General features: G+C 33.3%; 1 long non-coding RNA gene across 2 annotated transcripts in view; it reads right to left on the bottom strand.

The window, feature by feature from the left end:
• Nucleotides 1-3,812: 3,812 nt before the first annotated feature.
• Nucleotides 3,813-27,303, bottom strand: part of LOC141506760 (uncharacterized) — a 179,812-nt gene continuing 156,321 nt past the window's right edge. The window contains exons 3-5 of one of the 2 annotated variants that reach the window (XR_012473969.1): nucleotides 13,795-14,027; nucleotides 11,946-12,107; nucleotides 3,813-10,053 (exon numbers count right to left, since the gene is read on the bottom strand). This is a non-coding gene — a long non-coding RNA (uncharacterized LOC141506760). The remainder of the gene's footprint in view (nucleotides 10,054-11,945; nucleotides 12,108-13,794; nucleotides 14,028-27,303) is intronic. The other variant, XR_012473970.1, reaches the window with a different exon arrangement.

Below are 27,303 nucleotides of genomic sequence, written 5' to 3'. Positions count from 1 at the left end.
GATCTGCCTAAGCCAGTAGACCAGATCCTTAGAAGGTTCTTCATACTTATCATTCCAAAAGTTTTCAAAGGGTATTTAAAATGGCGAAGTCAGATTTTTTTTCCTTCAACCACGTGTTCATGAGACAGTTCATGGGGTGATTATAGCAGTGATAACACAGTTCTTCAAAAATTTTACAAAACCCACAAAATCCTAGGAAAGGAGAAAAAATAAATACCACCAATTAATCATTAAAGAAATAGAATGGCAGAAAAAAAGTGAGGGACATAAACTGGGCAGTCCTGGAGCTACCATGTTAAATTTGAAATATATTTTTAAAAATTATATTTAGAAATTTGTGATTTCACAGTTGTCCTACCATTCTGTACACGTGTGTGTTTGTATGTATGTGTGTGTATGTGTGTGTATGTGTGTGTGTGTATGTTTATATTAGGAAATATTCATATTCACATTTACTGATGTGAATTTAAATTTTAAAAAATAATTTAGAGAAGCTGAGGATGTTTAGTTTGGAAAAGACAAGATTCAGGGAAGGTTGTATAATAGTTCTCTTCAAGTATTGGAAGACTTAAGTGGAGGAAAGAATAGACCTGTTCTATTTTGACTGAGAGGATAGAATTGGGAATGACGGGTACAACTTGAAAAAGACAAATTTAGACTTAATGTCAGCAAAAACTGCTTAATAATTAGAAATGTCTCAAAGCAGAATGAACTAAAAACATTAAGAATGGTTAAAGCATCAAGAATTCACGAGTACCCCTAAGAATATCCTTTCTTAAAGCTCATGCTCCTCTGCCATTGATGAGTTTGTCTTACCCTGGAACATCTCAATTGTCCTTACAGTCTTCTTACCCAGGAATATTCCTCATGAAGGCCCACTCTCTTCTTCTTTTGGTGACTATCTTCTGAGTTTCCTATTTTTTTGGGGGGGGGTGTCCCAGTTCAGTCAGTCTTTATTTCCATCAAGATTCTATTCTTTAAAGTCTGGACTTCAAAATCAGACCTTTGCTTCTATCTCATCCTGGAATTTCCCTCAGCATCTAGAGTGTTTTTATCCTGGAACAAGTAAGCACTTCCATATTATCAGGAGTCATAAAGGGAATCTAATTGGAGGAGTTAGGTGTGTGTTCCCTTAATTTTTGCTAATCTTAAAAGAAGAACGGAAGTAGGGAAAGAAGAGTACACTGGGATGAGGATAAGAAAGAGAAGAATGGGGGAAATTAATTCATGATCACAATACGAAGTAGAACTTTATGCAAAAAAGAAGGAATGATTGATTGGGGAGAAGTATGAGTAACACATCATCTGAACTGATCAGAGAAAATAAGAATATATATACCAATAGTTGGGTGTAGAAATTCACTTAATAGGGGAACAAGAGAGACAGAGACAAAAAGAAAGAGAGGGATGAAAAGAAAGGGAAATTGAAGGAGGGAGTAGAGACAAATTCTAAGGACAAAAGATTTCAAAGAATATTAAAATAAAATAAAAGTCTAAAATATGTTACTTGTCTCTGGGTGGGGGAATGAGAAGAGGAGCAGGGAAATAGCTGCTGCTGCAATTATTACGTGTCTGAGGCTGGATTTGAATTCAGGTCCTCCTGACTCCAGGGCCAGGTCTCTTTCCACAGTACCATCTAGCTGCCCCACTACTTTCTTCTTTAGAGAGAAATCAAATATAAGAGAATAGGATGGAGGGGGATAGGTAATTAACCATCATAACTATGTATGGCAATGAGAACTCACCCACAAAAATGGAAGAGTATAGATAGTAGACTAGATTGGAAATCAAAATTCAATAAAATTTTTGTTTTAACAGAAAGATGAACAAAGAGTTAAAATAAAAGAGTAGAGAAAAAATATGCTTTAGCTAGACTTTAATAAAAAAACAACATGGGTAGCACTCTATCTCAGATAAAGCAACTGTGAAAAGAGATAAATAGAAAAACTACATTTTGCTGAAAGATATCATAGACATTGTATTAGTATAAAAACTAGACATTTATGCAACTATCTAAAAATCTAAAGGAGATGACAAGATGTAACATTTATTTCTGCTGATAATACTAGACAACACGATAAATGTATCTAACTGAAACCAAAGGTCATCATTTAAGTAATGATGATAAACTTCCCAAAATATTAACAATAAATAAGGATACTTAATATTACATTTCTATTCATTATACTATCAGAGATACTAGTTACATACAAGGGGAAAACTGATGGAATAAGCATAGATAAAGAGACAATAAAATAACTTTTTGAAGATGATGGCATGGTCTAATTAAAAAATCCTAGTCAAAAATTAATTGAAACAGCTTCAGCAATATTAAAGAAAATAAATATAAATTATCAGGATTCCAATACATTGCTAACAAAAACCAACAGGAAGAGATAGAAATTCATTAAAATAATTATATAAAATAAAAAATTTGGGAAATTTATTCGAAGACAATGCAAAACTATATGATCACAATTGTATACTCTATACCAGTAAAGATATCTAAATAAATAGAGAAACATTCATTGGTCACAGGTAGGTTAAGATACAAAAAAAGACAATACTATTTAAATCAATTTTCTCATACAATGCTGTACTGAACTTCTAAAGAATATTTTGAAGAAATAGAAAAAAATACAGAATTTATTTGGCATTACAAAAGGACAAGATTCCCAAGGGCAATAATAGTGGGATAAATTAGGCAGGAAAGGGTTCTATCTGAACCAGATCTCAACGTTTACTACAAAGGAGCAATCATAACAATGATTTGGTAATGATTTTTTTAAAAAAAGAGATAGAGATTGATCAATGGAACAGAATAAATGCACAAGATAAAGAAGCAAGCTAACACATCTGTTGCAAACACATTAGATAAATCTAAAGATCCCCTTAAAGGAGGAAATATGATTATATGACAAAGATGACACTATATGACAAAAATTGCTGGGAAAACTGGATAGCAGTCTAGCAGAAATTACAAACACCTCACACCATAGAACAAAATTAACTCCAAATAGATAGGTGACCCAGATAGAAAAGGTTACATAATAAACAAATTAGAGGAACAAGAAAGGGGGAATAGGAAAAAACCACTTATTTACTGTCCAGCACTCTACTAAGAGTAGATAGAAGATCTATGGATAGGAAAAAAAGTTGATGACTAATCAAGTAATAGGTAAGATCAAAGAGGCTAAAATAGGAAAAAATGGAAAAAAAATATTTCCCACAAAGAGATATAAGATAGAAAAAATTGGAAGAATTCTAATCTAAATTTTTCCTTCCTTTCCTTCTTCTTCCTTCCTCCCCCCCCCCCCCCCTTTTTGCTCTTCCTATTTTAAAATTCAGGCCACTCCTAGAAGTAAGCCTACAAGACTGACCCAGGAGTTTTTTGTTTTACCACTTATTCTGTTTCCAACCTGAATGTGTTTTCCCCTTTTCAAGTATTCTAGATTTCTACTAGTGGTGCCATACTGTGAGGACACCTGATTAGTTTTATTCTACTATAGCTCCAAATATTCAAGTTCCAAAGCTCCATCAGTCTCAATTTCCTCAGGAGTAGGGATTATAATCTGCATCTCCCTCAACCAGTAAATAGTTAATTTTCAAAGAAAGAAATCCAAGATATTAAAAATATTAAGATGCTTGAAATCACCAAGAATTAGGGAACTGCAAATTGAAACAAATTTAACCTCAAACCTATTAGTTTGGAAAAAAACAAAAGAAGAAAATGATGAATGTTTGACAACCTATGAAAAAGAGACACATTAATCCACTGTTAGTGGAGCTATGAATTGCCCCCCCCCCCCCATTTAGGAAAGCAGTTTGTAGCTTTGCCCAGAAAGTTACCAAATTGTAAATCTCCTTTGATCTATCAAAGACCTAAATCCCAAAGAAGTCAAAAGAAAGAGAATGATCTATATTTACAAAAGATCAACTCTTTTCATAGTAGCCAAAAATTGGTAACTAAGGGGTAGCTAGTTGGTACAGTAGGGTGATGCAGAAGTATTGGACTTGTAGTCTTCCTGACTTACTGAGTTCAAAAATTGGTCTCAGACATTTATTAACCATATGATTCCGGTCAAGTTACCTAACTTCTATTTTCTCAACTGTATATGGGGAAAATAAGAGCACTTACTTCCCAGGATTGTTGTGAGGATCAAATGAGATAATTGTAAAGTATTTATCACAGTGAGTGGCACATAAATGTTTATTGTTGTTCTTAATGGCTAAATAAATGTAGAGTATAAATTGTGGAGTATGAACATAATTGATGCAGGGGAAAGATGAAGAGAATTGTGAATGTAGAAATTGGGTGGAGATGTAAATTGACCACCACCTACTCTTGAGATGTAAATTGACTAGAAGTAGAGAATTATGATTGTAACAGAAACTATTTGTAATCTGCTCAAATTGGGTGGAGATCCCCATTACTATTGATTCCATTGTTTAATGTAAAATTTGTATCCTGATCTCCTTAGGCTTACCCTCTACCCAATTCCTGGTCTAGTAAGAGAAAGTGAATTCACCTTTTGCCCTCTGAATGAGAGGCAAGACATAAAAACCTGAGTTGGACTCCAGCTCAGGGCTGCAGTCTCCTCTGACCTGTGGTCCAGCCAGCATTGCTTGGCTGTTCTTTTATCTCTCTCTCCCTCCCTCTCTCTCTCCCTACCCCTTCCTATGTGTTGTAACTTCTTTTAATAAATTTTTGTTTTATTTCCACTCTTGCTTCCTGAGTCTGAATAATGACTCCTCATAGGCAGAACCAAACTCAAGTAGCCAGAAGCCATGTCCTGACAAAGAAGCAATGAACTTAGAATGCATAAAAAGATATTCATTGTCATATATGCCTAATGTGGATATTTGATGACCAAACCTTATGTGTGTTTCATTAAATGTGTATATGTGTAAATGTGTATTAATTGACCACTTGTTTTCCACTATCAAAAGTAGAAGCCCTCTATTATAACACATAATCAAACAAAACAGATCAATATATTTCCACATCTAAGAATATGTGCTTCATTTCTGGCATAGAGATCTATCATCTCTTTGTTGACTTAGGAGTTCTGTTTCATCTTCAATCTTTTGAAGTCATGATTGGTCACTTCTTTAATCAGAGTTCTGTTATCTTTCTTATTTTATTATTATAGCTATCATATGAATTATTTTCCTGATTTTGCTTTTGATATTTGTTTGAAGAAGCAATATTACTTAATGCTATTTCATTATAGGAAAATACCACAATTTATTTAATCATTCACAAATGGCTGGACACATATTTTTCTTTCCAGTTCTTTGATATGAAACAAGAGTGCTGCTCTGTATATTCTTGTACCACAGTGTGTTCATTCCACATTTGATGAACACCTAATTTTATTTCAAGTTCTTTGCTACAACACAAAGTATCACTATAATTATTTTTATTCAAGTTGGGTGTTCTCCAGTCCTCACTCCCTTAGGGGTATAAGTCAAAGAATGATATCACTTAGTTAAAAGATCTGTAATAATATTACAATTTGTAATTTGTCTCCAGGGGAAATTTCTTTATACTGGTAAAGTATTCCAACATGGGTGAGTTCACTTTGGGTCTTCTTGAATTCACTATTCCATTGGACTTGACTGCCATCACAGTCAGGGAACTAGTAAGTGAATTGCTTCATCACCCTGTGGGTCAGACTCTGGGTATAGAAAGAAAAAGCAAAACCAGTTTTACTCTTGTGGAGTATACATGGGGTATATACTCTAAGGGGGCAGCTAGGTGACTCAGTGGATAGAGCACTGTGGATTCAGTGGATAAGAGTTCAAATTTCGCCTCAGACACTTGCCACTTAGTAGCTGTGTGATCTTGGGCAAGTCATTTAACTCTGATTGCCTTGCATCCAGGACCATCTCTAGTAGTCCTGATTCACATCTGACCATTGGGCCCAAGATGGCTCTGAAGGAGAAAGTGAAGCTGGTGACATAGTTAAGCCCCCCTCTCACTCAAATCCAATTCACATGATTGTCATGGGATCATCTCCATGATGTCATGCTTTTCTTCGAAAATGAAGGACAACATTATTATTATACATCCTAATAGGGAAAAAGCATGATCTGAATAAGTATATACTAGATACATATAGAAGATAGAAAGTAACCTTAGATGGAAGGTATTAATAACTAAGGGGACTGGGAAAGACTGCAGGTAGCTCTTGGAGGAAAAACCAGAAATTCTGGAAGACAGATTATTCAAGTAAGGAGGCAGATTATTCATGGAAGGAAGAAGATAGAATGCAAAAGCTAGACAGTAGGAGTTGGAGCATCATGATTAAGCAAGAGTTAAGTAGATCAACATGTTTGGATTGGTGAATGGAAAGAAAGGAGTAAGGACCTATGTTGTAAAGAGCTTTCAATTCCAAACAGACTAGTTGATCCTGGAGAGTTTTGGAATTTACTAGGTTAGTAAGTTAATTTGTTTTCCCCTTTTAAACTATGAAACTATTCCTTATTTTCCTTAATCATTTTTTCAATTTAATTTTTTTTTTATATTTTAAGTTCTAAACTGTCTTCTTCCCTCCTGTCCTACCCTGTCCTAGAAAATACCACCATTTGACATAAATAAATGTAAAACCATACTATGTAAAACCTCTATCAGTTCTTTCTGGAGGTGAATAGCTTCTTCCTTCAAAGGTTCTTTGTAGTGAATTTGAATATTTATAATACTGAGGATATCTTGGTTGTTTACAGTTGTTCTTTGAATAACATTGCTATTACTGTATACACCATTTTCCTTGGTTTTGTTCATTTCACTCTTTCTATCAACTTGTTCATCATTTCTTACAAGCACGATAATATACTATCACAACTTTACCACAACTTACTTAATCATTCCCAATTGATGGGCATTCCTTAAATTTCCAGTTCTTTGTCACTATAAAGAAAACTGCTAGAAATATTTTAGAACATAAAGGTTCTTTTCATTTTTCACTTATTATCTTGGGAAACAGATCTAATAGTGGCATTTCTGAGTCAAAGTGTATAAATAGTTTTATAACTTTGGGGGCATAATTTTAGATTTCTCTCCAAAATGGTTGGATCAGTTCACAGTTCCACCAACAGAACACTAATAAGTGTTCTAAATTTTTCACATCTCCTCTAACACTTGTCATTTTCCCCTTCTATCATTTTAGTCAATCTGATAAGTATGAGGAAGTCATTCCCTTTCTAAACATGGGTCTCATACTTCCAAATGTAAATAGTGGCTTTCTTTTACAATAATTTTACCTCTTCCCTAAACCTCAATAAGTCCACCATCTTGATGTCCCTTGTCCCTTCCTCAAGAAGAACTTGAATCACACTCCATTTTTTTTCCATCAGAGATATTGCCTCCACTTAGAGTTTGAATGGATTCTTTCCAAGGCTCCCCAGAATATTCTCACTTATACTAAAACACAAGGCCACATGTGAAATATATGAATATACACATGTATAATATGTATTATATCTAAATAAATACCATATCTAACTAGTGAAAGAAAGGGAGAAAAATTTAATCACTTTTTGAAAATTCTACTTCCACTGCCATAAGATCCCATGACAGTGGGATTCACTAGTCAATTCAGCTGTGGAATTTCTCAGATTCTACTCTGCAATTTTAAGTTAAGCAGATTTTAGTTTAATGCTGGTGTTCTTTTTCTATCTTTAATGTAAGGGTCCATATAAACTATGAAAAATATTCAAATAAAAATTGCTTTGAGGCTATTTCCCCATTGTTTTTCCCTTACTAAAACACACTATTATCTATTAGCTTCATATTTCTTAATTGTTCAACACTTCAGTAACAGGCATTTATTAAGCTTTGATGTTGCAAAGCTTTGGGGATACAGACTCTGCTTTTAAGAAGCTTATGTTCTTGCAGAAATTATTACTACTTTTTAAAAGATTTGTAATTTCATTGGTATAGGGAACTCTTGATAAGGAAATTCCCCATAAAGGCTAGATTAGCACTGATTCACAATTTTTGGTCAAGAAAGGTGTTGCAGTGCTGAGAAGTTACACAGTTTGCCCAGGTTCACATAATCAGTCCAGTCAGAGATAGTACTTGAATGCAGGTCTTTCTGATTTCAAGGCTGGTTCTCTTAGGTGCCTCTTCCCTTGGGAAAAATGTAAAAAATATAAGTAAATTGCCAGATAGTTTTGAATCTACTATTTCTGTTTTCTATTTTTTCTCTATGCCCAAGTAATCTTTGTCATTAACAAAAATTATATTTTAATCAAATCTTACCACAAATTCAAACTTTGAGAAATGATGATTTTCTAAATTTCAGGCATAGATCTGACCAAATTTGTTGGCACAATTGTTAAATGTTAGCATTTTAAAAATGATAAACAATAAAATGCCAATAAAGATGTAAGTATTCATTAGGGTGTATAATACTGTAGATGTAATATTGGAAAGTTTCTCTTTTGTGGTTGCTTATTTAGTGTTTTATATTCCACTGAAGAGAAGAGGAAAGGACTGTGCTTAAATTAGTACTCAATGCATCTTCTATAAATATTTCTGATTCCAGAATTCTGAAAAGCATGTTTCTTTGCTCTTAGAGCACCATTGACCAAACAGTACAATCTATTTACTATTTAGTAAATTATCAATATGTCTATGAAGACACCCCTTCAGTATGTTAGACAAGCAATATTATGCATCATTCTTCTTAATCAGAGAATTAAGAAAAAGGATAAAATAAATAGAGAACTGAGAAATCATCACCTACATTTTCTACAATGTGCTGTGATGAACATGACAATGAAAGAAACTCATACACCTACCAGTCAGGTCTGTGGAGAGTTCAGGAAGGGTTAATTTTTTTTTTCTGTGACACTGAAATTGAGGGCAGCTGTAGGTCATATTCACATCCCAGTCTCAGGAAAATGAACCTGTGAGACAGACCTAATTATCTGCTAAACCAAAAGCCAGTCTCAGTTCAATAACTTACAACAGACCTAGCAGCCAAATATAGTGTTACCATGGCAACATGGTAGGGGGAGGAGCTTTGACTGCAGTGAGAATAAGAAGGAAATGAAGACTGTAACCTTAAATATGCTGTAGAATTTGATCTTCAACAAGTCAGTTTGCCTACAAAATCACATTATTCCCTTTAATATCTATCTCTCCATTTTTATATTCTTTATAATTGTTAAGATAAAAATCCAAGAACAGCATGCTTTGGGTTAAAAAAAATATAAGTAGTAACTGGCTAACTGGAAATTCATTTTAAAGTGAACAAAATTAATTGCCAGAGGCACCCTGCCCCTCCCACAACTCTAAACATAGGTGAGCTAGGAAAAAAGTGAATGACTTGAGGCCTCACTTTCATTCTAGTGTTTCATCACTGAATTCAGTAATATTTGACCTCTTAGAATTCATGTTCATTCTGGCTCTAGTATCTTTCTGGCATATCCTATACAAAGAACAAAGTTTTAAGGAATTAAGATGGTAGCCTTTATTTATTTTAGTGGCAGTTAGATGAAAGAGATTTGAGAAGAAGAGATTCTCAAGCGAGCACTAGGAGCCTGATGCTTCAAGAGACAAGAGAAAGTAAACTATACATTTAAAGTACATAAGAACTGTTAGATTATTCATTCTTTTTCTCCTCAATTCCAGAGCAGTTCAGCTAGGATTACTTTTCATTTCAGGGTCAAGATACAATATGAGATTTTTTTTTTTTTACTTCTGGGAGATGAAATGACATAAAACATTCAGTGCTTATGAACTCAATCGATAAGAATATTGATGAAAAACATTTTAAATATTAAGACACCAAAAGAGAAGATCTTCATGTACAAAAGATTTAGAGTTAGTGGTCCTGGGTTCAAATTTCAAATTTATCACTTAATGCTTGTGTGATCTTCAATATATCATTTAATCTCTCCAAGTGTCAATTTCCTCATTTTTAAAATGAAGGGCTTGAATGAAATGATTTCCAACAACCTTTCCAGGTCTAAATGTGATCCTGATATCCCATAACAACAAATAATCTGTAGTTCGAGGACAGACTCTTAAATATTCTGTTCCTGCCAAAAAGAAAGAGAAAAAAAGCATGTTTATTATGATTGAGAATGACATCACATTAATTTTGGTCCAAAGCCAATCATCTAGTAATTATAAAAAGTTCCCCAACAATATAATTTATGATATAATAAACTACTCCTAGCATATGTCTATCCACTTTATAAAAGTTAAAAATTATTTTGAAACTGCATCATGCAGAGGGACTTTTACTTGAAAAAGAAACTTAATAGATCTTTTTCTTTAGCAGTACTGTGATAGAATGGCTCAGTACTTTATACTGTGGCATGCAAAATACAGTTTCTAAGTAATTAATGCAAATAGATACTATGTACTGTCTGGACATTTTTGTAATTTTGTAATTAAAGGTAGATTTCTAAAAAAGATCTATTAAAACACATGATTTTTTATCTATTTTCTGAGAAATCACATTTTAAAACTTACAGTGTTTTAAATGTCATTCCCTTAAATAAAAATAGGAATCCTGTTGTATTTAGGGTTAATTTTAGAGAGAAATTCATGAAAAACTCACAATAATGCTAATGAGTATCAAGAGATAGAAAACATACTTGTTATAGCATTAGCATGACTAAATATTTTCAACAAATTTTAATGAAATTTAATTATTTGTGAAACCTTGATAACATTCCATAAGATGCCTCATCTTTCAAAAATATTTTTCCTCTTCTATTCATATAAGCAGTAAGCACACATATACATCTATAATTATGCATGAGTGTGGAAAGAAAATCTATGCCCCCAGATGCCCTTATATTTCATTTCCACATACACACACACACACATATATGTATATATGTATATCAGTGTGACCTAAAATGACACTGACATGAACTAGAGTACACCAAAGAGAGCTTGAAAGTCCTTTATTCTTAAAAAAATTTTTTTTTTTGCAAGGCAATGGGGTTAAATATCTTGTCCATGGTCATACAGCTAGGTAATTATTAAGTGTGTGAGACCACATTTGAACTCAGGTCCTCTTGACTCCAGGGTTGGTGCTCCAACCACCGGACCACCTAGCTGCCCCTAAAGAGAGCTTGAATGTGAAGTAAAGGAGAAATCATGAAAATCAGAAAAAGAAGGGAAATAAAATGTTTTGATTATGTTTAAAGTAAGAAGAGACAAATTGCCCTCTCCCTAATACTTTTAAAATTCTATTTAAAGTTAATTGAACATATATTACAAAATAGACTCTACAGAAATAAAGGCATATAATTGGGGAGACGTTGATTGCTTAAGATTAGGTCCAATCATCAATATAATGAAAATGATAATACATACTAAATTAACTTACAGATAGTAAACATCTCAGGGTTAAGATATAACTGGGTAGAAAGTAGTCATTGATGAATGAATTTAGACCGGTTATCAATATCAGTATTGGTTCAGGCTCAGAGTGGTGACCTCTCAGGGTACTAGGTAATGTAAATAGTGCAGGGAACTGATAGAATAGCCTTGCCCTGCAGGTTGTAGGGTTCCTTGAAAGTAGGAAGAGGCTGTTCAGTAGTCCTGCATGTGATGGAATGGCATATATGTCTCCTAAAGGCAAGTAGGGTCCTCTGCAAGTGGGAAAAGGTCAGCCCAAGGGATCAGTATTCACTGTAATAGAAGTGAACTACATTTTGAACTTATTTCTCCGTCCACCACCTTAGAGCCTGAGGAAATGTAAGGAGTGTATATTTCTAAGGTGGTAGGGGAAAGTATCTGTAGTTTGCTCTTAATACATCTTTGAAGTACGGATCACTTTGAAAAAGTTAATTGGTATTAAGACCAAAGTTCAAGTCTGACTCCAGACGATAGCTATGTGACTCTGGGTAGGTAACTTAGCGCCTGTGTGCCTCAGTTATCTCAATGGTAAAATAGGGATAATAGCACTTACCTTATAGTTTTAGTGAAGATCAAATGAGATAATATTTGTAAAGCATGTAGCACAATTCCTGACATAAATTTCATGGATGATAGATATTTATTTCCTTCTCCTTTTTACTCCAAATAGAACAGGTGCATTAGATAGGAACAATGTGAACACAGCTGGTGAAGACTAGAGCATATGGAAATGATAAAAAGATAAAGTATGCTCAAGATACACCAATTACATAGATCCAAATGTGCCCTTTTCTTTTAAAAATTTTACTTTTATTTTGAAATAACTTTTAATGATATTTTCTGTTTCTAACATCACCATAGTAATCTTGGCTGTCCTTCTTTCCCTTCCCAAAGAACCATTCCAAATGACAGTCTTTTTAGAAAGAAAAAGCTGTTAGTACAATTGATCAAAAATGGAAGAGGTCTGAAAATGTATAATATCTAACACCTGTGGAATTCTCCTACCCTCCAAGAAGGATAGACTATGGATGTCTTTTCATATATCTTTATTAAAGTCCTTATTAAAGTTTAATATTTATCAAGACATTTATTCTTGTTTTTTTGCTGGGCCATTTTTCTTTCCATATAATATTATTATATATATATTGTATACATATATATATATATATTTAATATATTGTTTTCCTGGTTCTACTTACTTCAGTCTGTACTAGTTCGTATAGATCTTTCCATACTTCTCCATAGTCATCATATTTATTTTTATTACTTTATTTACACTATTTTTAATAGCACAGTAATATTTCCTTATACTGATGTGACATAATTTGTCTATCTATTTTCCAGTTGATGGATTTTGTTTCTAATTCTTTACTATTGCAAAAAGTGCTTCTATTTATATTTTGGAATATATGGGAGTTTTTTTTTGTTGATTTCCTTAGAATATGTCAACTGATAGAATATTTGGTTCAAAAAGTCACATTTTTGTTTTTTATTTTAATTGTAAATTACTTTCTAAAATGATTATGCCTTTTCTAACTCTACTGACAATGTATTAGTTCATAGATACTTTTTAAAAAAACCCAGAAATTTTATTAGTATTTTTCTATGATTAAAGTCATAGCATCATTTTTTCTCTTGCCTTATCTGTAATGCTTTTTGGAGAGAATTAGAATCTTTTTGTTTTCCATTTTTAAAATGCACTATATTCTTCTTATAAACTTCATTCTTTCACTTTCCTATACACCTGCTTCAAGGGAACCCATGTGTTTAATATACTCCCTCAAAATTTAGCCCATAACAAATGGTTATTTAATCCAAATGTCTGGGCTCCAAATCAAACTGTTCCCTCTGGGGAAAGTATAGTTGAATAGTCAAGACCATTAGAAATTTGAAATAAGTGGAGGAAAGTTGACTACTGGATATGTAGCTGGATATACAGTATTGATTGCAAACCATTGCATCTGCCAGTTACTGTCACAAATTCAGTAGGAGTGCTATTCATAATCTGCTTTAATCTTGAGAGTTTTATCTGATCCTTTATAAGAAGATACTACTTGAAGTTCACATGGAATTCCATAGTTTCCACAAATCTTAATTTTTTCATATTAAAATAGTCTGTATGAAATGATTCACTTCAGTCTGACCTATGTTAAATCCAGCAAAACACCATTATACAGCAATAAACTGTTCATAGACCACTCTGTATCATTGTTGGCATCATCCTTGAAAAACAATTCCACTTTAGGTGGGTAGAACTTGTATACTTTGACACTAGGATTTCTTCTGAGAAATGAACTAGTTGCGATTTTTCTACATATGCATTTAATTGAATTAATTTCATTTTGAGATTCAATAAAAGCTATCTTATTTTTTTTGCAAAAGTGGATTTGATACCTACTTACTGTAAGAACTCAAAAATATAGCTGATAATTTTGTTTGAGTTGCAGAATTTTTCTTCCAGGTAATTTTTTAAAAAAATATGTGGCCTGCTGTAATCTATTTTTAGACTTCAAGAAGGCTTTTCAAGGACTATTCAACAACTCATAGATTTCTTTTGTTTTATTCTCATAGTTTCTTACTTCTGTGGTGCCATTTTCCTGGATGCAGTAGTACCTAATGAGATGATCACAGGTACCTGGAAAAGAGGAGAGAGACGAGATTAGGGACAGTAGGCTTATGTGCCTTTTTTAAAAAGTTAAAATTCATAATATCATGGTATCAATGCCACCACGTTATGCCCAAAACTTTGTAGAAGTTTATTAAGGCAAATAATTTGAAGGATATTCATTATTTCTTTTTTAGGTTTTTGCAAGGCAAATAGGGTTAAGTGGCTTGCCCAAGGCCACACAGCTAGGTAATTATTAAGTGTCTGAGGCCGGATTTGAACTCGGGTACTCCTGACTCCAGGGACGGTGCTTTATCCACTTTATCACCTATTCATTATTTTTTGATGGGAACAATGAAGACACCACTTCAATTATAAGTTTGGTGCCATTCGAATTAATAAGGAGTTATTTTATAAAAACAGACAAAATTCATTTGAAGGAAAAAAGGCAAATAATCACACATAAAATAATGAAAAAGTTGGAATGAAGAAAGGATAGTTCTTTTGGAACTCAACCAGTATTTTTTTAATTTAATATATATTTATTATCATTTTGTACAAACAATATTTTTTATATATTAATAAAATATTCTTGTTTAAGAGTAAACAAAAGGGGTGGCTAGGTGGCATAGTGGATAAAGCACAGGCCCTGGAGTCAGGAGTACCTGGGTTCAAATCTGGTCTCAGACACTTAATAATTACCTAGCTGTGTGGCCTTGGGCAAGCCACTTAACCCCATTTGCCCTGCAAAAACCTAAAAAATAAAAAATAAAAAAAAAGAGTAAACAAAATACCTCCATACCCCCAAAATATAGACTCACTTGAGAGATAAAGTAAAGGGGAAAGAAAAAAAATTAAAACTAAAATAAAAAAATAATAGTAATAATTGTAGGTATGGCCAGGTGGTGCAGTGGATGGAGCACCAGCCCTGGAGTCAAGAGCACCCAAGCCCATATCCAGCCCCATACACCCAACAATCACCCAGCTGTGTGACATGCAAGCCACCTAAACCCAACTGCCCTGCAAAAACCGAAAGAAAAAAAAAAGACCTAAAATAAAATAAAATAAAATAAAATAAAATAAAATAGTAATAATAGTAGGGGCGGCCGGGTGGCAGACAGAGCACTGGACCTTGAGCCAGGAGCACCCAGGTCCAAATCCAACCTCAGAAACCCAACGATCATCACCCTACTATGCAGCCCCAGGCAGGCCACCCAGCCTCATTTACCCTGCACCTCCCCCAAATAATAATAATAAAAAATGTGCTTCAGTCTGTGTTCCAACACCACCAATTCTGTTGCAGGTGGATCACATTCTTTATGATAAGTCCATCACAAAAGTTACTTCCATATTTTTCCACCATTGCCATTGCTGATCGCAACTCCCTCCTTTCGTATTTCTCCACTACCATGTATTATATTTTCTCTCTCCTTTCATTCTGACTCTGCTGTAGGGTAGCTGAGTGGAACAGCAGACAGATCCCCGGCTCTGGGGCCAAGAGGCCCTGAGCCCCCATACCACCCCTTAGGCCCAGCATCCACCTGGCCCTATGGTCCCAGACAAGCCATCCAATCCCAGCCCCTTGCAAGACGTAAAAAAAGAAAATGTGTTATATTTGACCACTCTCCCCCCATGGTCCATCCTCTCCTCCTTCATTCACATTGCCCCCTTCCCCCTGTCGCCCCTTCCTTACTCCAGATGTCTATATGCCATTGAGTATATATGCTGTTTCCTGTCCTAGCCACCTCTGATGAGAGCGAAGATTCCCTCATTCCTCCTTGCCTTCCCCCTTCTGTATCATTGCAATAGCTCATTGTAATAAAGAAAAATCTTATTATATGAAATATCTTGCCCTATTCCCCCTCTCCTTTTTCTTTCTCCCATTACATTTCCCTTTTTTCTATTGACTCCGTTTTTACACCATATTTTATCTTCAAATTCAGCTTTCTCCTGTGCTTCATCTATAAAAGCTCCTTCTACCTGCTCTGTGGATGGAATATACAGGAACACATACAATTTATCATCATTAAGTCCCTCATATTTTCCCCTTCTCCTCCACTCTCTATGCTTCACCTGAGTCCTGTATTTGAAGATCAAGCCTTCTGTTCAGCTCTGGCCATTCCAACAGGAACATGTGTAATTCCCCTGGTTCATTGAAAGTCCATCTTTTTCCCTGGAAGCGGACATTCAGTTTTGCTGGGTAGCTGATTCTCAGTTGTGTTCTAAGCTCTTTTGCCTTCTGGCATATTATATTCCAAGCCCTAAAGGCTTTTAATGTAGTTGCTGCTAAGTCCTCTGTGATCCTGACTGCAGCTCCATGGTATTTGAATTGTGTCCTTCTGGATACTTGTAATATTTTCTCTTTGACTTGGGAGTTCTGGACCTTGGCTATAATATTCCTGGGGGTTGGTTTTTTGGGATCTCTTTCTCAGGGGGATCTGTGGATTCTCTCCATTTCTATTTTGCCCTCTGCTTCTAGGATATCAGGCAATTTTCCTGTAGTAATTCTTTGAAAATGATGTCAAGGCTCTTTTCCTGATCATGACTTTCAGGTATTCCAATAATTTTAAAATTATCTTTCCTAAATCTGTTTTCCATATCAGTTGTTTTTTCAATGAGATGTTTCACATTTTCTTCTAATTTTTCATTCTTTTGGTTTTGAAGTATTGAGTCCTGATTTTTAGGGCTCATGCCCTGGGGGCTCCTGCTTACCAGCTCTGTTCCTGGATCTGGACTGCCTTGGCCATGCTGCTAGCTGTGTGCCCTGAGGGCTGGGCTTCACGTGCTCTCTCTGGCAGAGATCCCCCTGCTGTTCCTCCAATTTGTGCCCTGTGCTCCCCAGGGCGTAGATCAGGAAACTCTCCTGCTACTGTGAGCCCACTGCCTGGCGGGCCGCCCCTCCAACCCCAAGGATCAGAGCCTTTTTGCTCTTTTCCAGGTTACCTTGAATAGGAGAACTGCCTCACTGGGTCCCTCTGTGGGTTCTGTCTGTGGAAATTTAGTTAGAGTCCTTAGTTTAGAAGATTTATGAGAGAGCGTCTAGGACAGGATCCTCTCTTGTCACCATCTTGGCTCCACCCCGGAATTCAACCAATATTAAAAATCAATAATAAACAACATGTTTTAGTATACTAAACAATTTAGCATAGAGAAATAAATCATGGGAATTGGCATAACTAATTGAAACAATTGAACAGAGTAATTTAGTCAGGAACATAAATTCCTTAGAGGAAAGCTTCTATTTTTTATGAGGACTACCAGAATAACTGAAAAGTAGTTTGCCAAAAAATAGATTTAGAGCAACAGACATGCACCACATACTACATAAATTTCAGATGGTTAACTTAAAAAGCCAGATATCTAACCAAAAAACTAACTGGAGGATTTAGATGAAGTTAATTTTCAAAATTATAAGTGGAATGAAAATTCTCATATTAAAAAGGATATATGTCAAAAAATAGATTTGGAAAGGACCTTAGTGTCCATCTAATACAAACCTCCCATTTTAAAAATGAAGAGACAAAGTTACACAGGAAGAGTTCACAATTGACAACTGATTTTCTGAATTCAACTAAACACTTTCCCCCTTCTATCTACCAGTATCCATTGAGATCATACAGGAAAAGGTATAATTTTCATTCTATCAAAATCTTTTTTAATGAACAAAATCAATGCAACTAGAATAATGAGGGATGTTATAAATTGGGATAGATCTTTGTATCAAATAATCTCTTTAAAATCTAATATCAAACCAGTCCTAAAAAAGTTTTTCAAACTCAAACAACTATATGAAAGACTACTCCAAGCCATTGATAATAAGAGAAATGTGAATTAAAACATCTCTTCAGTTTCACCTCACAATTAGCAAATTGGCAAAGATGAAAAGAACAAAAGTAGTAGATTTTGGAAGATCACACTTTTAGGAGAGCTATGACTTGCTTTAACTCTTCTGTGAAACAATATGGAACACTTTAACAAAGTGACTGAGATACTCTTACCCTTTAATCCAGAGATCCTACAGCCAGGAATATACATTTAGTAAATCAAGAACATGGGGATGGGAGGATTCCACAAACAACATCATATTTATAATTCCAATTTTGTTGAAGAAAAGTACTGAGAAATAAAGTGTCCGGAGACTGGAAAATCACTAAATAAATTATGACATATAAATAGAATGAAGTATTATTGCACCTTAAGAAATAAGTTTGGGCAATATAAAAAAACTTCTGAACACTGATAAGATCTGATACAGTTTTTTTATTTTCAAGATGGGTTCACCAAATGAATGCTATAGATAGATCTATCTAGATGGATGAATAGATAGCTTGACAGATAGAAGAATATATTCATAAAGGGTTTTGTGTGTGTGTGTGTGTGTGCGTGTGTATGTGTGTGCATGTGTGTATGTATTTGGTGGACACCATTACTTTTTTTTTTTTTTTAGGTTTTTGGCAAGGCAAATGGAGTTAAGTGGCTTGCCCAAGGCCACACAGCTAGGTAATTATTAAGTGTCTGAGACCAGATTTGAACCCAGGTACTCCTGACTCCAAGGCCGGTGCTTTATCCACTGTGCCACCTAGCCACCCTGTTAGCTTTACTTCTGCTACAGCTTAGAACTAAGTCATCAACAAGAACTAATGTTGTGTATCACTATGCTCAATTGCCCATTCTCTTTCATTTTTTTTAACATCTCCTCTTCAATTTCTTCTTTTTGAATTTCCTTTCTTCTTTATTGGTTCGTATTCCTCCCTAAAAATTGGATCCTGTGCTCTCTCTTTGGATTTTATCTTTATTCTTTCTGTTCTCTCTGAAATGAAACCAAAACATCAAGTCCTTATTTTAAGGTCTCAAGGTCTAAGGGAAAATGAACAGGTCCTGAGACCTTTCTCTCCAGCTTACCACAGAGTGTCCCTGCTATGAATTCATGAGTTCATCTCTAGATGCTTCTAGAAAGAAACTGTGCCTCAGTCATATTTAAAGGTGTAGGCAGTTCCAGTTATGTAGGCAATGGCAATGTAGTAAGATAAGACATGTTTTGTTCCCCCCACCACCACCCAGAAGCAAGTTCCTAGTGTCTCTCAAGTGGATACCTCCATTTTAGGGAGTCTGGGTATACTCCAAGCCCTTATTGGTCAAATTATTATTATTAACTATAGAAAGAGGTGAAAAATGGAAGAAGAGGGGACTTGTAAGTGAAAGGACAATAGGATTGCCTTAAAGTAGATTAAGCAAAAATAATAGAGTCAAAATACCATCTTTAAAAAGTAAGTATAATAACAATAACAAATGATTGTAATACAAGAAAAGTAAAAGTAGAGAAAATGGAGGAATATATAAATCTAAATCTTACAACATTAAATATGAATGTATTAAATCAATAAATGAAAAGAAAGTGAAAAATTGGAAAAGAAAACAAAACTCAAACTCTTTCAAGAAACATATTTAGAAAACATATATATATATATGTATGTATATATATATACATACATATATATATATATCCACATATGTAGAATAAATTTGGGGTCATCACACATTCTTCAGGTGAATGAAAAAAAGCAGGAGTTGCAATTCCATTATTAGATAAAAGGGGCTGCTAGGTGGCGCAGTGGATAAAGTACCAGCCCTGGAGTCAGGGGTACCTGGGTTCAAATCCAGTCTGGGACACTCAATAATTACCTAGCTGTGTGGCCTTGGGCAAGCCAGTTAACCCCATTTGCCTTGCAAAAAAAAAAAACAAACCTAAAAAAACCATTATTAGATAATGAAAAAAATGATAAGGGGAAAATTTAATGTCCCTGTATCAGTTTTTGACAAATCTAATATTCATAAAATTAGTATTCATTTTTAAAAGTTAGAAAGTCAACAAATTAAAAGAACCCAAAATAAACACAGAAAAGAGAAGACACTGAAAATTCAAGAAGAAATCAATAAATTGAAACAAAAATATTTTTAAAAAGTTGGTTCTTTGAAAAGAACAACACAATTGATAAACCTTTAGACAAGCTGATTAAAAAGAGGACAAACTCAAATAAAATAACAAATGAACAAGATGAGATCATAACAAAATAATAAATAAAAATAAGAAATTATTAATCACAAATATATTCTCAGAAAAAAAATTAAAAGAAACAGAATACCTTAAAAAACCCCAAACTAACAGAAGATAAAACAGAAATCTTAAATAATCCATTCTCAGAAAAGGAAAAAACTAAGTAAATAACAAAGGAGAAAATGCAATAAACAAAACAACAACCAAATATCCGGGCTCCAAAAAACTACCAGATGGATTCATAGGATAATTCTAGCAAGCTTTTAAAGGACAGTTATTTTTCAAACTTTGAGAAGGAAAACATGTGACTAGCCTCTTTTGGGGACAAACATAGTACTATTTTAGAAACCAGGAAAGAGAAATAAAAAAAAGGGGTATTGAACAACACTATTAAGGAACATTCAAAATATTAAAATGAAATTGTGTTAGACTATGGTAATTTACCTACAAAATCATTCCCCGTGATTATTGTTGAATTTATTCCAGAGAGAAAATGATGTTTTAACATTAGGAAAACAATAAACATTACAAAAGAAAAGATCCCAAAAGATCCCAAATCAGATAAATAAATAATAAAAAAATTAATTTGGAGAAAGAAAAGATCTTTGCAGGCCACAAAACAGGACAATAAAAATAAGCAACATCTGTACATAATAACAAAATCTAAAAAAGTAATTAATAAGATAGGTAAATTTTTTTAGGGTGTTTTTTTAGGGGCAGCTAGGTGGCGCAGTGGATAAAGCACCGGCCCTGGAGTCAGGAGTACCTGGGTTCAAATCCGGCCTCAGACACTTAATAATTACCTAGCTGTGTGGCCTTGGGCAAACCACTTAACCCCATTTGCCTTGCAAAAACCTTAAAAAAAAAAGGTTTTTTGTTTTTTCTTTTTGCAAGGCAATGAGTTAAATGGCTTGCCCAAGACCATACAGCTAGGTAATTATTAAGTTTCTGAGGCCGGATTTGAACTCAGGTATTCCTGACTCCAGGCCATGCCACCTAGCTGCCCCAAGATAGGTAAATTTTTTCAAAATAATTGCAAAATACTTAAAATATTTGAGGATTAATCCTCCAAAACATACGCAACATTGGAATAGATTCAATAACAAAATGATCATTAAAAAGGAAAGTTGTTATTAATTTTTTAATTTCAATTAACTCTAAAATCAATTCCTTATTTACCATTATATCATCTAAAAAAGTGATAATTTCATTTCTTCATCTACTTTATTATCTAATCGATTTCTTTTTCTTGTCTTATTGCTATGTCAAATAGAAATGGTGATATTGGACAGTCATATTTCATCTTGAGTTTATTGAAAAGAATTCTAACTTATCTCTATTACAAATAATTGTAGCTCTTGATACACATACAACATAAGACATATAGAATACACATACAACACATGTACTTTATTTGTATATATGTACATGTGTGTATATACTTTTAAGGAAAGGTCTATTTATTTTTGTTTTCTACTCTTTTGTTTTTAAACAGAAATAGGGTATTATTTTTGTCAAAAAGGTTTTTCTTCATATAGTCATACTATTATTTGAATTTTGGTGATTTCTGACTAATAAGGTTAATTATATTTACAATTTTCTTCATAGGAAAACAACCCTACATTCCTAGCATCAGTCCAACTAGGTCATGGCATATACTTTTTGTGATTTTTTTTCCTTTACACTTCAATAATATTTTATTTTTAAATCTATGTTCATTAGATGTTTTATTCTATAAGTTTCTCTCCTCCCCCAATTTTATTTTTCTTAGTTTCTGTATCTAGAAAAGACCATAACTGTGTGGCATTAAGGAATTCGGTAGCATCTTTTCTTTTGCTATTTTTTTGCAAACATTTTATTTAAAATTGGAATAAACTTCATTTAATAGAATGGATTTGTGAATCCATCTGGTCCTAAAGATTTTTTTTTTTTGCCTTTGGAAGTTTATTTATGGTTATTCCATTTTGGTCTTTGAAATAAATCATCTAAATTTTAATTTTCTTTCCTTATTAAATTGGGTAATTTTTGGTTAAGTGTGCATTTATTTCATTTAAGTTGTTGACTTTGTTGACACATGGTCAGGTAAAATAGTTTCTAGTAATATTTTTTATTTTTTCATTTGTTATAAATTACCCCTTTTCAGTTTTTGATTGAGGAAATTTAGTTTTCCTTTTTCTTACTTTTCAAAATGACTACTGATTTATTTATTTTTTTAAGCTTCTAATTTTTATGTGTTATTTTTATTTTCAATTTGGTTCCTTTTAAAAATTTTCAGTTTTCAAATTTATTATTTAATTGAGGAATTTGTTTTGACTGACTATGCATTTTTTACAAGTATTTTAAAAAAATCCCCCCCAGTGGAAAGGGGGTGGGAACAATAAAAAAAATAGATAAATTAATTTTTAGAAATAGAAAGATGGAGTGCTACAAATGTTAAATGCTATATGAACTTCAGATAAATTACTGATCAATGCATTATTCTTTTTTACTCAACTGTTAGTTACAAGAGATCTCTCACTAAGCAAAAATAATCTGCAAATGTATTTGCATAAATAAAACCAAAATGTATATGTAAAAATGAATAAAGAATGAATGAAAGTATAACTTAAAAAGTTGAAGGAATTCACTACACAAGGTTTGATCTTGTCAATAAAATAAAAATTAGATTACCAAAATTATTTTACAATTCAAATACTATACCAATCAAATTATCAAAGTAATACTTTGCAGATAGACTAGTAAAGGACGAGAATATCAAGCCAAATAACAACAATAACATCAATAACAATAATGATGATAATAAGATTTGAATGGAATGGAAATAGTACTTCCTATTCTCTAACTTTTAAAGCAGCAGTCATGAAAACTATTTGATGTTGGTTTAAAAAATAGTCATATAAATGGAACATGCCAGAAAAGGAAAAGTCTGAGACAAAGGAATTAAGTGTTAGATAAATTTGAAAATATAAACTATTTTAAAAATTATCTGATTAAAAGCTGTGGGAAAAAATCTAAAGCAATCAGGAAGATGTAAAACTTAACCCTATCATCTTATAACATATGGTATAATAAATTTAAAAATAAAGATACAACTTTAATACTATAATAGCATAAAAATTATAAGGGAAACAGATCATATACTTCTTATAACAAAGGATAAGATAGACAATTTTAACCAAACAATAAGTAGGTAGAGATAATTGTGTCACATAAAATAGATATATTTGATTACATGAGATTGAAAAAATCTCTGGGCACACTAGTTCATCTTGAAAAAGAAGGGAACTGGGCAAAGGGAGGCAGGGTAGAAAATCTTTTAAACAATTTTCTTAGATAAATGGTTTGTTATCCAATACATAAACAACTAATATGCATATACTTACATAAACACATGTTAAATATGTGTGTATAAAAAATACAAATGACCGGGGTAGCTAGGTGGTGTAGTGAATGATTTTCTGGGAGGATGGAATGTGAAGGATAGTAGAAAAATTTAGATGATTTAAAAATAAAAGATATGAATAAAACTTATTTTTTAAAATTAAATTTAAAATATTTTCAAAGTATTACATCAAAATTTTGAAAAGTTACCATTATAGTTACTGAAAAGTATATTTTTTCAGTAACCGTAATTCAACTTATCAAACATTTATTGATTGACTATGATGTTCAAGGTTCTATGTTTGGTACCAGGGATACCAAGACCAAAACAAAATTCTCAAGGAGCATACATTCTACTAAGGGTATTTAACTTGTAGGCAGAGCAGTTTTTGTAGGAAATATGGGTCCTAGAACTAGAAGATGATTATAGAAAGTATTAGTACTTGAGTTCAGTCTTGATAGCAGGTATTAGTAGTACTTGAGTTCAGTTTTGAAAACAACTGAGGATTATAAGAGGCAAAGCCAAGGGATGAGTGCAGTCCAGGCAGAGATAACAGCATATGGCAAGGAATGGAATAATATGTTTGTAAATTTCAGAGAACAACTAAGTGTATAACACAGTTGATGTGAAGGGGAGAAATATGAAATGTCTGAAAAGGTAGATTGGAGCCAAATTGTCAGAGGAGGGATTTTGAATGTTATCCTAGAAGCAACAGGGAACTGCTAAAGACTTTTGAGCAGAAGAATGCTCAGGATAGCTTAGGATAATTATTTTAGCAACTATGTGGAGGAAGGGTTGTAAAGGAAAGGGACTGGAAGCAGAGATTGATATCTTCCATATTACTCTCTAAGAATGGGTTCAAGAGAGAATTGAGCAGAAGAGAATTCATGAAGTTACCTCTTTAGTCTTCCAAAAAAGTGTCAACAGTAGATTCTTATTTTTTTCAGGCTATAATTTTAGGAAAACATAATTGTTCAAAAATGATGCTATCTCTTAGATTCCATTTGATTTAATCAAATTCCAATCAATTGAAAATTGACATTTTTAAAGAGTTTGCTTCACTTGGAAAGACAAAAGTTGAACTAGAGATCAGTGAATTATAGTTAAGCATAAAAATATGAAGCCCATTGGTATGGGATTCTCTCCTTATTGGTGGATATGAAGACCTTTACCTATGTGAGAATTGGGGCAGGACTTTGGGGACTTGTCAAGTGGGAGTTGCCTTTCAGGACTTTCTAAGACTAAGACTAAGAGAATAGCTGGAAGTCAGATTTCAGCTTTGAAAAAGAAGGTAGAAGAGATTACCTCCACTTTAGGTTACTGAAGAAAAATACTTTGGAAAGACATGTGAGGAGAGGGGAGTCTTTATCATTCCCGGATTGCTACTCTGGACTTTGGGGAATTTTCACTTTGGTGAGATCCAGGACAGTTTCTCTGGGTTGAGTTGTTACCTTGTTTTCAGTAGGAGAGCTCCTTGATTCTATATTTTCTGGCCAATATTTACCTATATATTTACCTTCTCTGATTTCTGTTTTGCTACTGATTTGGATAAATGGGTTTCTTTGATATTCTATATATATGTTCACTGTGGATTTTTATTTGGTGGAAAAGGAGTCAAGCCTTGGATATAAGCTTGAAAGCTCCCTTTCCCCCAGAAATGATAAAGTAATCAAAAGTTAGATGGAATCTGATCACGTCCCTAGACTAAAAATATTTAAGAGATCAGATAGATATTTTTCGAGCCCAGTTCCCTTCTTTCTGAAGAAATCAAAGAGGTAGCTCCTGGCTTCAACCTCCTGCTTTCTATCTTGGCAGTAATGAAAGTCTCTGTTGGAGAAGGGTTGGGGGAGAAGAGGCTAGACAAGTCTATTCTGCCTCCCTTTAAGTCATGTGCAAAGAGAACATCCTTGTCACAGGTGGGCCTTATTATACATATAGAACTCCCTATTCAAATATTATATTTATCTCATAGAAAGAGGAAACTATTTCCCCCAAATTCTAAATGTGAAAGAAAATAGGATATCCTCACATGGATCCATATTTTTTAATAGTGTCATCATGATGTAACAAGTAATCTTCTCAGGATCAGAGGAATACTGAATGTCTCAATATGAAACTAAAGCTTTGGAGTAGGTTTATGTGAAACAATTGATTTTCATTAAAATCAGATCTTTTATTCTTCTGAAAAATTTCAATGGATAAATCTAACCGAAGACTGTGATTTATAACTGAGACAAAGTGATAATACTCAGATGATTGTCTGGAGCTATAATGAGGTATTTGAAAAGGCTAAGCATGAAAAGCATCTTTTCTTAAACAACTTGCACTGTTAATCTTCCCTCATACTTATGATAAAGTAATCATAACATATCAGCAGTTAGATTTATTTTGGCTAGGAAAACAAAATAAATATTTATATAAAAAAGAGATATCATGCCTCTACAGAACCAATTTAAACCATTCTTTGTGATGATAAATGTTTCATGACTTGAGAAAGACATATTAAAAACATTCATCAAAGGAGAGTGTTCAACCATTTTAATATACCACATTATCTACTACATTATTTTTAAAATGACTAATTAGTGGTAATAATTATAAATGCTTAAATCAATTTGCACTCTTTCAAAATGATATTTAGAGTTTTCTTTATCACCTGTATTATAAAATCTCAAGAGTTGTACTTCATCCTTCTCCTTAAACATAGTGACTAATGTTTTCCATTAAGAAGAATTTTGAGTATAGATTCTTGACCTTTATTATTAGAAATTGCCAGCAAAAATCTATAGTTTTTTTGAAAAAAAGAAATGAAAGACTTATCATGTCATTAATATGTACTCTTATGACTGATTTTATGTTCTAAGATACATAAGTATTGCAAAGTTAGCTAAATGATCTTGATTCAAGTGGGTAAGAGCCAAAAAACTACAGAAAGAAAGCAAAATTTGTAACTCAGAAGGAAAAATAAGAAAATTCTAAGTATTATAGAGATGAAGAGTAAAAAGAGAGAAGATAGTATGATCTTTTTGTTGTATAGACTGATATAAAATAATTAGCCACTAAGTCCTGAAAAAAGAACAGAAAGAGCAAAAAAATTCATTTCCTTTTAATAATAATAATAATACAAAATACAAAATCCCTGAGCTAGCTAGAGTATTGACTTCATTGACATATGCTAGACATTAATCATGATTCAATACCAAATATGAATATGTTACACCTCAGAAATTTGTGGTAACTGATTTTTCAAAACTGGAACTTGCTCTAAAGAAGTTCAATTTTAGTTGAATTTTGTACAAATTCACATGGTTATCATAAGTATATACTTATATAGTCATAAAAAAGCAAAAATGTTGGGCTAGGTCAACTTACTAAGTCTTTTCTATCAGAATTGAAGCATTTCCCATTTTTCTTGTTTCCCTTTGAAATGTCCTTTGGGGCATTCTAAATTCTTCCTTAACCCTCATATGCAATCAGTTCTTAAATTTCTCTACCTCCATTGTATCCTTTGAAAAAGATGACCTCTTCTCACTCCACCCAAAACCATAATTTATTCTTGCTTAATTCTTGCAATAACATCCTTAATTGGTCTTCCTGATTCAAGTCTCTCACTACAGTCTATGCAACCCAATGCCCTTACATGTGACTCTGCTCATAATGACTCTCTTATTCAGCAAACTTCTGGGGCCTACTGCTTATTAGAATAAAATATAAATTACTCTTTAGCTTGTAAAGCTTCAAAACCTTTTCCCTTCCTTAACTCTGTTATCCTGTCAAACTTGTATTCTCTGAGTTCCTCATATAAGACACTTCATTTCATGTCTTTATACTGGGTGTCCCACAACCTTGGAGGGTATTTCCTCTTTGCT

The sequence above is a fragment of the Macrotis lagotis genome, chromosome 1, assembly GCF_037893015.1.
Source record: "Macrotis lagotis isolate mMagLag1 chromosome 1, bilby.v1.9.chrom.fasta, whole genome shotgun sequence".
Taxonomy (NCBI): Eukaryota; Metazoa; Chordata; class Mammalia; order Peramelemorphia; family Peramelidae; genus Macrotis; species Macrotis lagotis.
Note: the sequence above shows the minus strand (reverse complement) of the source record. Positions and strands in the feature narration are given on the sequence as shown.